At 33.3% G+C, this 13,772-nt stretch overlaps 1 long non-coding RNA gene across 5 annotated transcripts; it reads left to right on the forward strand.

Moving 5' to 3' along the window:
- Nucleotides 1-133: 133 nt before the first annotated feature.
- Nucleotides 134-12,328, forward strand: LOC126266407 (uncharacterized). 5 transcript variants are annotated; one of them, XR_007548791.1, is made up of 8 exons: nucleotides 134-800; nucleotides 3,982-4,208; nucleotides 4,261-5,029; nucleotides 9,166-9,403; nucleotides 9,462-10,129; nucleotides 10,186-10,485; nucleotides 10,547-11,902; nucleotides 12,123-12,328. It is a non-coding gene; the product is annotated as an uncharacterized LOC126266407 (long non-coding RNA). The 5 variants fall into 5 exon arrangements; XR_007548790.1 differs by having other exon boundaries at nucleotides 9,462-9,963; nucleotides 10,019-10,129; nucleotides 10,186-11,902; XR_007548792.1 differs by having other exon boundaries at nucleotides 134-399; nucleotides 500-800; nucleotides 10,186-11,902; nucleotides 12,123-12,327.
- Nucleotides 12,329-13,772: the final 1,444 nt, after the last annotated feature.

Consider the following 13,772-nt stretch of genomic DNA (forward strand, 5'->3'; position numbering starts at 1 on the left):
CCTAGATTAACACGTATTGTTTACTGGTTACTTGATTTCAAACAAATTATGATTGTCCATGTTACTTAGGCAACAGGGTCTATCATGGAGGGACTAGTGAATAGCTCCAAATGGAAACAACAGAATGTTACACTCCAATTTTATTTATATGTATAGATATATAGATTTCAAATTATATATCAACAACAATGTTGGGGATTCGCACTGAATTTCATATTTCCAAGTTTATGTAATGCTATAAGAACAGTTGCGTTTCTAGTTGCCGAGTCCAAAGGTGCCGAACGTGTCTAACGAAATAACCAGTTCACAGAAAGTCAGTTTGCTGAATGGTAGGATTTCGCTCTCTTCCGTTCGAGCGTTCAAGTAGTTAGGACGTGCGAATACTTAATCAAAATCTAGGTAGGATCATTTTATTGTTATTCTTGTTTATTTACAAACAATATGATTTCGTAAAATAGTTTTTCTCATGTACAGATTTCTGTTTTTGTTTTTGTTGTAGATTAGTAACTTGCTGCACAATGAAGATTCTCCCTCACCAATCAAGCCGAAATTTCCGAAGTTGACCTGTTATTAAGACTAGGCATGTGTTACGGCTTCATTTCATTATCTTCCGCTGCTGTACACAACGTGAACTTAATCCTTTCGAAACTAGGAAAGCTTTGAGCTACAAACCACACTCCACGATTCTCCTGAACGAAAAGGATGGTAATAGCAAGAATGTTGGGTTCTTCGTGGATGGTGACGTGGTTGTCACGACACTCTGGAGCAACGGCAACAGCAAGATGTTACAGATATGTAACGTATGTACTCCTTAAATATGTTTATATGTTTCTTCAAATATTTAATTTTTAGATTAAAGAAATAAAATATAATATTAAGTTAAGGAAAGCACCTGCACCAGATGGTTTTGTGCCACACAGTCCGATTTAGAGTGACAGCCATGAGCGTTAGACATAAATAATCACAAGAGTCAGTCAGTCTGACTCAGATTGACAGCCATTAGCGTTAGACATTAATAACCACAAGAGTCAGTCAGGCAGTCTGACCAGTGTGGCCATTCAGCAAACCGTACCCCTCTGAACTGATATTTTCGTGAGACACGTTCGGTACCTTTGGACTCGGCACGGTTCGGTTTCTGAATCGGAACGGAACTGCTTGGACCCACATGTTTATAATAAATTAGCATCGAAGAAAACAAGAGTTTTGTCTGTTTCTTATAGCGTTACACAAACTTGAATATATGGAACTCGATGCAAATCTTCAACATTGTTGTTGATATATAATTTGACGAATTGTTTGAATTGTTCATAATAAAAACTATGTCTTAAGAAAGTAAAAACCATAAAACATTCGTTAATTTATACATAAATTATCTATTATACGTTAATAAAGATTAATTTACTTCAACAATAAAATGGTATATAAAGATTGAAATTATATTTTTATATCTTGAGTAAAATTTAAGTACATTATAATAATTATTGTTTATTACTAACAATATTAATTGAAAGTAAAGTAAAACACAATAATATTACTATGTACCTTAATATTAGGATTAAAACTAAGTCTTACATGATATTTAATTTAATAATAAAACTATCTTAGACCTAAATAGCACAAAAAATGTAAAATTAAATATTTATTATAAGTTTGTACACAAATGTAGTATTCGGAATATTTATATTGCAAATACATCAAAGTACAAATACTATTAAATTATTGGACAAATGTGATAGTTAAGACTGCCAGAAGATACATTTGGATGTTCGATCAGTGCCGAGATACACGTATATGAACAAAATTTAATTGTTTCTTGTTTTTCAAAATATTCTCCATAAAGATTGACACAATTTTTTATGTGAACCAATTTTCAAAGCACTTTGCCATCTTACCCCAACATAGTACTTTCAAAACAAGTGTTTAAAAGCGTGCTAAATTAAGGTCTATATGGAGAATATTCCATCAGTAAAATAAAATATTATAAATATTATAATTTTACCTTTATGTATTCCATTTCCACTATAATAAAAGTAAATTATTTCAAGTTATAAAATGATTCTTTATTAAAACAGTTAAATAATTATATTTAATTATATTGTATGGTTCAAATTAATTTAAAGTTTTCGTTTAATATTTAAATTAAATACAACATTTATTTTTAATCAACATATTTTTTTAATATTAACATTTGAAATCAATTCAATTAAACAAACTTAATAATTCAGTAAATAATTTGAAGTTCTTCAAATATAAAAGAAAATTTCTCCTTTGGTTTTCATTAACCTGAACTAAATTGTTATTATGAACGAGTCGTGCTGTGAAATTAATAAAATCTATACCAAATTTATTCTAAAAAGTACCAATGTTTAAAATTGATTAGTAATTTTATAATTGAATATTATTTTCCACACTTTAGATATAAAATAAATGTTTGTCCTTTTTTATAGTCCTAAAAACGCATAATATGATATCTGCAATACTGTTCCTACTATATAATTATTTTTAATAGTTAAATTAAATATACATTTGTATTAAATAATTTAGAATTTAATGAACAATTTGTACGGTGAACAATATTAATATTAACAAAACGGGTAGTTAATTAACACATTTGTGTTTGAAATCAAAATCATAGTATTTCTCTCAGAATTATTTTATTGTATAAGATTATTTTAATAATTATATAATATATTTTTACAATTAATTTAACCATAAATAAATATTGATTGTTTATTACATTATTATCATTGTTTTTTTTATAATTGTAGTTATATTGTTAATTTCATAATTTTATTGAAACAAAAATGTACTATATTCACACCGACTCCAAAATTTTGTTCTAATAATACAAGGTCGTCAATTAATGCCGACCGCAAATCTTATTTAAAAGGCTTTGCAGATAAATATAAAATTGGAAAAAACTAATACTAAAAACAGCATGCGTATCCACGGCAGTCGCGTTTCGATTCGGAAACCGAACGTGATGAACGAAAACGAACACTCCAAAATCGTCTTAGACCCGAAAAACCCGGTTTGCTGAATGGCCACACTGAGTCTGACTCAAACTGGCAGCCATGAGTGTTAGACATAAATAACCAGAAGAGTCAGTCAGACAGTCTGACTCAGACTGGCAGCCATGAGCGTTAGACATAAATAGCCACAAGAGTCAGTCAGACTGTCTGACTAAGTGTAAATATTGTAAATAGAGTTTTAGTTTAAGTTAGTGTCAGTTTTATTTTCACACTGTCCGAACCTTCGAAAACTGTTATAATATTCTACTTGGTTAAGGTAAGATTGGGCGCTAGATTTTCGGTCCCCTATTGGTTTGAAGTCCTGACCCGGAGTCTTGGTCACGGTACCGATAAGTTCTAATTAGACAGCCTGGCGGCAGCAGTGGTTGGGTTTGAAATCAGATTTTGAAAATAGGTCTGATTAATAGAAATGTTACATTCTAAAATTAATTTCAATAATAAAAATATGTGTGAATAAGAAATATGTGAAATTCGTGATTTATATATTTATATATTAATTTCAAATTATATATCAACAACAATGTTGGGGATTCGCACCGAATTTCATATTTCCAAGTTTATATAATGATATAAGAACACTGTTTACTTGGCGGTTGATATAAGCATCTGGATTCACGGCAGTTGCGTTCTGAGTTGCCGAGTCCAAAGGTGCCGAACGTGTCTAACAAAAATAATCAGTTCACAGAAGGTCCGTTTCCTGAATGGTATCGTTTCGCCCTCCATTCGAGCGTTCAAGTAGTGCAATTACTATTTAGATATGCAGTATATTTGCTTAGTTTAAATCTTTCCAAGCGTTGTCGGTGATTCTGTTTTCAGCATATCGAAATTTGCAATAATTTTATTGTTATTCTTGTTTATTTAGAAACAATATATTTTCGTAAATTAATTATTCTCATGTACAGATTTCTGTTATTTATGTTGTAGATTAGTAACTTGCTGCACAATAAAGATTCTCCCTAATCAATCAAGCCGATAACTACGAAGTTGACCTGTGACTAGGACAAGGCATGTGTTACGGTTCCGTTTCATTATCTTCCGCTGCTGGACACAACGTGAAACTTAATTTTTTCGAAACTGGGGAAGCTTTGAGCTACAAACCACACTCCACGGTTCTGATGAACGAAAAGGATGGTAATAGCAAGAATGTTGGGCAACAGCAAGATATTACAGATAGAAGTATGTACTCCTTAAATATGTTTATATGTTTCTTCAAATATTTAATTTTTAGATTAAAGAACCAAATCTTAATATTAAGTCAAGGAAAGCACCTGCACCAGATGGATTTGTACCACACGCTTCCAAGTTGGAGAAGTTGTCCAATAAACCTTATCTCTATGCTGAGGCATCAGTAGTCAATCTTAAAAAAGGAGTTGCTGATTTGTTCCATGTAATTCTTTCTTTTTTATATTGAAAATTTTGTTACAAATATTGCTTGTTTCAAATATTGGATGTGGAAATGCGTGAAACTGACGCTTCAGGAGAATGTACTGCAAAATATTTCTCAAACATCTCAAATTTGACCAAACAAGTCTGTATATCTCTAGATTAATCCTACATTTACAATCCTGACTCAATTTTAGAAACAGTTATAAAATCATTTGGATATACGAAATATAATTTGGATCTTATGAACAATATTATAAAATCGATGACTTCTAGGGAGAGCCATCAAATGTTCGTTTCAGCGAAAGATTTGGGTAATTTTGTTAAGGCGGGACAAATTTTAAGTCTATTTGGTCGCAGTATTTCACTAGGATGATTTAGAAATAGTAATCGTTACTTCTAGTGGTATATTTTACAGTCAGGAGTATCTTCTAACGGACAAGGAGGAAGATAACAAAGATGTTCAAAGTTTTCCCGTTCTAGTGAACGAATTAAGGAATAGTTTAAAGAATGAAGCTTTGGAAGAATTAAAATCAGTCAGAAGCTTTATAATACTTATTAACTCTAGAAGAAGAGCCAGTAAAGCGGAAATCACCAAAGCTCTTGATCATAAGGTGAATAAAAATATACTGAAAGTTTTAATAAGTCTTATCGTATTAATTAACTGTTGTGTTCTGGCTTCTAATGTGGACTGTATTTTCTTTTTGGTTGGGTCGTTGATACTGAGACACACAGATTTGCTTACACTTAACGGATTTATTTGCTTAACAAAAGATTACATGTAAAACACGTGCACCTCGCACACATGTCTACAAGCCGACTCTCTAATGCACACTGCCAGAGTCACCTCTTGCGCCTCTTCCGTGCACATAAACATAAAATGGGTTGCCTAATACCAGACTAAATACAATTCTTGTATACCTAAGACATTTTGGCCTTAACATACCGGCCGCCTTGACAAGTGCAAGCACTTTCAACTTAAAATAAACTTAGACTAACAAAAAACGTCATTCTTCCACCGCATTGTCCGGTATCGGTAGTACACAGATCTTAGACACTGCTCGTTTAGTTTCTTTGCCTTTTATCACAACACTCACAACGCGTATCACATCATCGGGACCAGGATGCAGCTTGGTGACTCGGCCCAATTGCCAATGCAACGGTGGCAGGTTGTCCTGCGTGTGTTGGATTAGACGTTGTAAAAGTTGGAACCTGTTCAACCGATTCTCGGGAATCTTCGCCAAATCATGTTCAGGTATTGCTGATATTGGCTTGCCAATTAAAAAATGTCCCGGGGTCAAGGCACCAGAATCATCAGGATGTGAAGACAAGGGACACAAAGGACGGGAATTTAGAATACCTTCTATTTGAACTACTACGGTGGTAAAATCTTCGAAAGTTAAATGACAATTACCTATTATTCTTTTCATATGAAACTTCATACTTTTAACCCCTGTCTCCCAAATAGAACCAAAATTAGGCGAACGACTTGGAATGAATTTCTATTGAATACTATCTTCCGACAACGAAGCAGCGATTCCTTTCGAATTACTTTTTAAAAATATTGAAATTTCTTTCAAATAGTTATTTGCTCCAACAAAATTGAGACCATTATCAGTAGTAATTTGCCTCTTCTAGCAATAAATCGTCGCAAAGCCGCCAAAAACTCATCAGTAGTTAAATCAGAAACAACCTCTAAATGAATAGCCTTTGTACTTAAACAAATCATCAAGCAAACATAGGTTTTTAAAAGCTTGGCACCGCGAGTTTTTCGGTCTTTTATTAAAAAAGGTCCAGCAAAATCAATACCTGTATTATAAAATGGTACGCATTGAGTTATTCTTGCAGCGGGTAAATTACCCATTATGTAATTAATCGGTGCAGGATTCGCTTTGAAACATTGAATACAATTTCTTACAATTTTCTTACACAAATTACGTCCATTAATAGGCCAAAACCTTTCGCGAATGGAACTTAACAATAATGACGGACCATAATGGAGTAAACGTTTGTGCTCTCTTTCAATGATCAATCTCGTAACAGTGTGATGCTGAGGCAAAATTAAAGGATGTCTTTTATCATATTTATAAAAACGTTCTAAAGCCTGCTCACGAAAATTGCCCAAATCGGAATAATTAGACTTTAACGGCATCGAAACCTGAAATCGGCCATCCGGTAATCTGGTGTAATTATCCATAAAATGATTTTCGCAAAATCGATCTGAATCCGAAAAATAAGAAGTGTCTTTTGGTTCTTCTATTTGCCAAAACTTTGACAATTGCTCGTCCAATTGTGAAGTTGTTAAATCAAAGTTGAAAAACGACTTTGAATACGAAACTTTATCGTTGGGTTTAACGTTGACATTTGCAGCAGCTACCCATCCGAACGCAGTTTTAGACAAAATTGGCATATCTGATCCCAATCGTATTTGTTTGTTACGTGATATGTCCCAAAAAACATTTGCTCCAAATAATAGATCAATTGGACTGCTCTTAAAGAAAGTGGGGTCAGCCAATTCAACATTAGGAATTTGAAATTTATTCACATCAAATGATACTGATGGCAAATTACTAGTGATTGTATCCAAAACCAGACACGGAAGAATCTTTTTATAATCAGTATAACATGACTTAATGTTTATATTCGCGAAATTCTTTATATTCGCAATTTTCTCACCAACTCCCATGACTGTGAAACTAGTTGGATTAATTGGTAATCTCAATTTCTTAAGACATTCCGTACTAATGAAATTACTTTGAGATCCACTGTCAAGTAGAGCTCGACATTTGTGGGGAACACCCTGTATATTGGTAACTTCAACAATTGCAGTTGATAGAAGTACCTGTGAACCTGCAAAACTTGATGCTGTAACACTTGCATTTTCTGTTGGTGTTGCAGTAGCCTCGCTATTTAAGTGAAGCAAAGAATTGTGTTTTTTATTACACGTGCGACAACCAACTCTTGAACATTCCGTTGAATAATGTCCGGAACGAAAACAATTCAAACAAACCTTAAGCTTTTTGATCTTCTCAATCCTCTCTTTAATTGACAATTTTAAGAAATCCTTGCATTTATAAATGGTATGAGACTCTTTACAACAATAACACGTAACCGTTGTATTAAGAAAAGAACCCGACGCTTGATTTTTATGTCGAAGGTGTTCTTTTTGCTTATCACTGGATTGAGAGGTACTACTTTTATTAATTTCAAGTTTTTCAAGAATCTCACAACGATGTTTTAAAAATTTATTTAAGTCTTCCATGCTAGGAATTTTGGTTTGACACTCATAAGATTCTCATTCACGGCGCGTAGTAACGTCTAACTTATGTGTAACAATATAAATGATTAGCGTGTCCCATTTATCAATTGGTTCACCTAACGACTTTAGTGAGCGCAAATTTTTTGTAATTGAGTCCAAAAGTGACATCAGTTGCACATGCGATTCTTTTGCAATGCATAATTGATCGAAAAGCGCCTTCACGTGGTTGTGAATAATTAACCGCTTATTTTCGAACCGTTCCTCTAAAAGCTCCCATGCAAGGTGATAATTATTATCCGTAACTTCAATCGATTCAATAACTTGCGCAGCATCACCCTGTATACACGATTTTAGATAATAGAATTTTTGTATACTGGAAATTGAATTATTATTATTAACTAGAGCCCTGAATGCATCTCGGAACTCTAACCATTGACAATATTTTCCCCCAAAAGTAGACAATTCAATAATCGGCAATTTTACCCTCTGCAAAGTCTCTCCGCTAGTTACTGGCACCAAAGAACTTATTGATGAGATAGAATTGTTGTAATCAGAAACTACCTGTTCTATTTTTGAAGAAATATCATAAAACGTGTTTTCAAAAACCAAAACTTCGGTTTCATCACTTGTATCGTCAAGAAACGCTATTTCAGAATTTACACTATAAAATTCGTCCAAACTATTATTAAGTCGCTCTAATCTAAGCCTTAATTGGGATGCGATTTCCCCTGTTACATTTTGTAAATCAATCGAATCATAAAAAATTATCAAACGCGATAACCTCCTTTAATATTCCCACGCTTAATTTTTAATTTCTTAAGCTCTTGACTTTCCGACATCGTAGCAATTCAAAAAAAAGTATTCAAAGAATAGGAAAGGTAAACTCACGTGATACAGTTCACGCCTTTCAAATTTGGCGCGCGTTCCGAACGTGGCGTACTTCACAATGCCCGTCTCTGCGCTTCCCCGGGACGCTTGCTTGTGACGTCACGACTGATGAAATAAATGATGATAACTCACAGACTGGCGAGATTATCGTCTTGCTGGTACTATTCTAACACTGCTGTACTCCTAACTTACAGCACTATAGAATCAGCATACTTCTGGAGTCGGCTATTCCATGCACAAAATCCGAAATCGTCGAGACCACGTGGCGTGTAAAACCAAATCTGGACTCGAATGGACCAAAATGTTGTGTTCTGGCTTCTAATATGGACTGTATTTTCTTTTTGGTTGGGTCGTTGATACTGAGACACACAGATTTGCTTACACTTAACGGATTTATTTGCTTAACAAAAGATTACATGTAAAACACGCGCACCTCGCACACATGTCTACAGGTCAACTCTCTATTGCACACTGCCAGAGTCACCTCTTGCGCCTCTTCCGTGCGCATAAACATAAAATGGGTTGCCTAACACCAAACTAAATACAATTCTTGTATACCTAAGGCATTTTGGCCTTAACATTAACAATGTGTTATATTTTTAGTTTACATATGTATGATGTGGGTTTCATTCAAACTGTTGATTCAAATTCACAACAAAATATTGATATTTGATAATGAACAGAGTATCGATCAAAATAAAAGATATTTATGGGCTTTGCCCATTTGTTTCCAACCAAATCATGATGTCATGATGACCTTTTAAACAATTACAATAAAAACATAAATATCCCAGCTAAAGTCAAAGAGAGCATCATTCTCATTTTGACTTCTAAATCTAAAGTGAGAAAAAAATATGTAATATAAATAAAATTATACAATTATATATTGTCATTTTTAGGTTCTCCATGATGTGGAAGAAACTATTAAACAATTTAGATTATGGACGTTCTAATTCTTCCATGCATTAGACAAATCTTTTTAGAATAAATTTGTTCTGAAAGCCGCAGAATAACCTTCTTTCAGTTGGACAAGAAACACGAAACAAGATGCAGAACTATTTCAACTAATTTTATTCTTTTGTCCAATCCCTCAAATGAAATGATTAAAAAGTTGTTGGAATATTTATATTCTAAACATCCTGGATTTGAAATCAAATAATATGCACTGCAAACTCTTGTTGGCCGATGAGAATCTTGAGTTTAAAGAGAAATTGATGAGAATCATCTGAAGCGACAACAAACTGAACAACTACTCTACGTTATCGCCAAGAGGAATGTCGACTGCTTTAACTAGAAACTTCATGAAAACACTCTCGTGTAATGCACCAAGAATTGAAAAACGGAATCGCAAAGGTGTCATGATGGACAAAGATGGCTTTTTTCAAGAAATTTTCACCGCAAGTAACAATTTAACTTTGTTACCCTTCCTTACTTTGAGGGTTTTGTGTTTCTGCAGCTTGGTATATTTTCTGGTGGTCTTTCCAGTTTCATGTTCAGTTCTTGGAACGCAGCTCAGACCGTTCACGTTTGGTCTGGAACTGCTTCCGAGAAAACGCATGCGTATCACGTGAGATGAGATTAATTATTTTTGATTATGCTTTATGAATTTTTAACTATTTGTAGGCAAATATATTGTTGCAAGATCATTTGGAATACATTTTTTAGAGCTGGAATTTTGTTAGTGGGATCAACCAAAGTTGATACGGTATTGGTAAAGTCTCAATTGAAATTACTGCATCTATTGAACCGAAATTGAACCTTCAAACTGATATCGATTTTTTCTCTAAAATGAATTTGTGCATGAGACTAACGTAACCTACCATCACATATCAAATTATAATAATGTTTGTATTTTAGGTGAAAGCCATAGCTATTCTTAACGGGATGACGGGGCCCGAAAAGACTTAACAGGGGTGAAGGAAGGTTAGTGTATAAAGTGAACATTAAAACACAACTTTTACTATCAATTTATTTATTATGACAGACGTGGTCCGACATAACAGCAAGAACTAAAACTAAACTCGCCACACAGAGAAAGGAACTTTCAAAAACGGGAGGGGGCAGGCGAAAATTTGCGGCCTTAACCGGTTTAAGGCAGACATTGCCGGTCTGATTAAGCCCTCTGCGATAGAAGGAGTGGCAAATATCCCCCTCCCAGTCGTCAAATTAGAATTTCCTCCGGGTACGTCGGACCCCCCGCTTTTTCCTGACGTGCTAGGGCCTTTGTCAGCTCCGGACGTGCCGCGCCAACCCTTACAACGTTTAAGGAGTAAAAAGCAAAAAAGTTCCACATATGATGCATACGAAAAATATACTCAATATTTTAAAAAAAATAGAGATGAAGGAGAGAAATCATCAACAAAAGATGGAGGCTTTGGAGAATATTGTGGGTGCCTTGAATACATCCTCAGCGTCAAATGCACAGGCCTTAATCCAAATGGCCCAGGCGTTGTCATAGACTGCTGTGGCACTGGACCACATGGCGGAAGCCATAAATAAATTGGCGCAGTATCGATGACTATTTGTTTTTGTTACTATTTTTGTTAAAATTTATTTTCGGAATTTCATTTTTTTTATATTATTTATTAAATTTTGTTATATAAGCATAGTTTATTATTTTATTTACATTTAATTTTTTTGAAATCCTTGGGGTGCAACTGAAAAGTTACGTTTCTTATAAACTTTTTTATTTTATCTTTTAATTCAAAACACTTGACCCAGCGAAGCTCTTTAACTAGTTTGAAATCTAGCTGTGATTAAACGGTTACGGATTGCTTTATCAGCTGCCAATTCAGGATTTATTCCTCCAACTTCTGATAAATTGTCAAATAAGCCTGAAAATTAATTGTTTAAAACTTGTTATTATAAAGTTATTTTAAAAGATATATACCATCATCTACGTGATCATCTTCATTTTCATCTTCTGGTAAAATCAAATTATTTTTAATACAAAATTGCAAGATTTAAATAATCTTTTAAAGAGTGGTTAACATTATATTGTTAGCAATATTATGGTCCACCCAGTTTGCAACCCACAACTCTTCGATGTCATAGAGGTGGTGTGTTTATCAGGAGAGATAAAATGGCGTTTTGAGTTGTTCCGTTATTCTTTGCACAGTTATTCATAATAAACCATGTATATATTTATAATAGTGCTTTTAATGGCATAACAATATTAACATATTAAATAACCAATACTGATTTTTTGCTTTTAGCATTGGCCCAAGAATCCAAGATGCTTCTTCATTAAGTTGTAAGTTCTTAGAACAAATAAAAAATTAAACTGGCATGACATTTTACAAAGAAAGGAAATGAAATGAATGAAATGTAACTAATAAAGGTTTGTTTTACATGTACTATAAACTAATTTTGCATATTATCATATCGACTGTGTGTTTTTAAAAGACTAATTACAATATATGTTTGTTCATGTTTATAGGTCAACATTTGTTGGAATTATTTTCTGACGTTTCGTTAGCACGAGTTAACTTTTATACACGTTAACTATTATATACAATTATTTTGATAAATTGGATAACTAATATGGATTTTGCTTTTAGAATTTAATGAAGAAACTAGAATCCTTTCCACCAAGTTGTAAGTTCCTTAGGATAGTTGAGATTAAACTGGCATGAAATTTTATGAAGAAAGAAAATGAAATGAATTAGAAACGTAAATATAAAAGGTGAGTTTCACATTTACTATAAATTAATTTTGCATATTATCATTCTGAGTGTGTTGAAGTTTATGGTTGTAATTGACTGTTCACTATTTTATTGTAAATGTTGGACATGTAGTCTAATACATTTTAGTTTTTTTTTAATCAGTAATTTCATCTACTAAAATTTCTCAAGCCTTTTTCCCTATTTAATCGTGACTCCGGTGTGCATTATTCCGAATAGTTATGATCTTAGGATTGGTGCCCTGGAGAGTCGGTGAACATCCGACAATGCCTCCAATTCCATCTCAGCGCGTCTTTGAAAGATTTTCCACTCTTGTAAAAAAAAATCTTCCCCGGTCTCCCTTACATAACAACAAAATGAATCTTTTTAGGAAATTCATCTATTCCGAAAATATGCAAACAAGTAACCTACAAGAAATATATGATATCAAAAACATCGTCAGAACGGAATATTTAATCTCCGAAGAAAAGGAACATTATAAAATTATATAAAAAATACAGTGATATTTCACTCTATAATGTTAGAATACCTTCTTAGAATGGAAGTCTTATAAACTTTTGTATTTTATGCTTAAAAATTTATGTATATTCGCTCTTTCATGCGTAGAAATCTTGAATTTTAAGCATTCAAATGGCAATCACATAATTACTCCAATTGTATTTGTTCAGTTTAAACTTCTTTTATGCTGTACAAGGTCATGAAGTACGTTAAAGAAGTGTTTGTAGAGAAGGCAATTATCATAAATGTACAAATTCATATAATTACTGAGAATATAATGAATTTTTCAGTTTCTATGTCCGTAGAGTGCACATAATTTATGCAATTTATTTTCGAAATACACCACTGACTTTTTAAAAACAACTTTATTTTACAAATGCAAGACAATGACTCCGTTGTACTGTCCAGGGGGTCCTCATGTTGTACAATGTAATTGCATATTATGTTACATTTTATTATATGTGGAACGTACTAGAATAATACATATTGTTTAATATAATTATAACGTACTGTTTCGGATTTCTCTATTGTAGTGAAACTGGATTTATTTGTCATTGTACCTCTCTATATATTGTAATTTAATTATGTGTTGATATACCGCACGGTATATACAGTACCATTATGGGACTGGCTTCTGCTGTCTCTGTCGAGCAAGATGTCTCCCTCTAGATTCAGACGGGTCAATCGCTTTTCCTGCTGTATAGCTCGTGTCAATTGCCCTCGAAATAACCACGAGGATAGTCGGGGGACTTAGTTGGTTTTCCAGTTATTTATTTGTCACGCTCTAGGATACTGATTGTAACATATACCGTGTGGTATATTTGTCCTGGTGACGGAAACGATCCACGATTTTCTACATAGCTTTTGTCTAGTTTTTATGATGGGTTTAAATTTTAACTTTCCATGAAAGGGAGAGTAATAAACGTCATCATTTTTCTGTTTCGATATCAACACTTTTAATAACTTACTACCTGTGACCACTGTCTTGGTCTTAAAGGTTTTTTTTCCTTATTCAAAATTTCAGAAATT

Source organism: Aethina tumida, chromosome 8 (genome assembly GCF_024364675.1).
Source record: "Aethina tumida isolate Nest 87 chromosome 8, icAetTumi1.1, whole genome shotgun sequence".
In the NCBI taxonomy this organism is placed as follows: Eukaryota; Metazoa; Arthropoda; class Insecta; order Coleoptera; family Nitidulidae; genus Aethina; species Aethina tumida.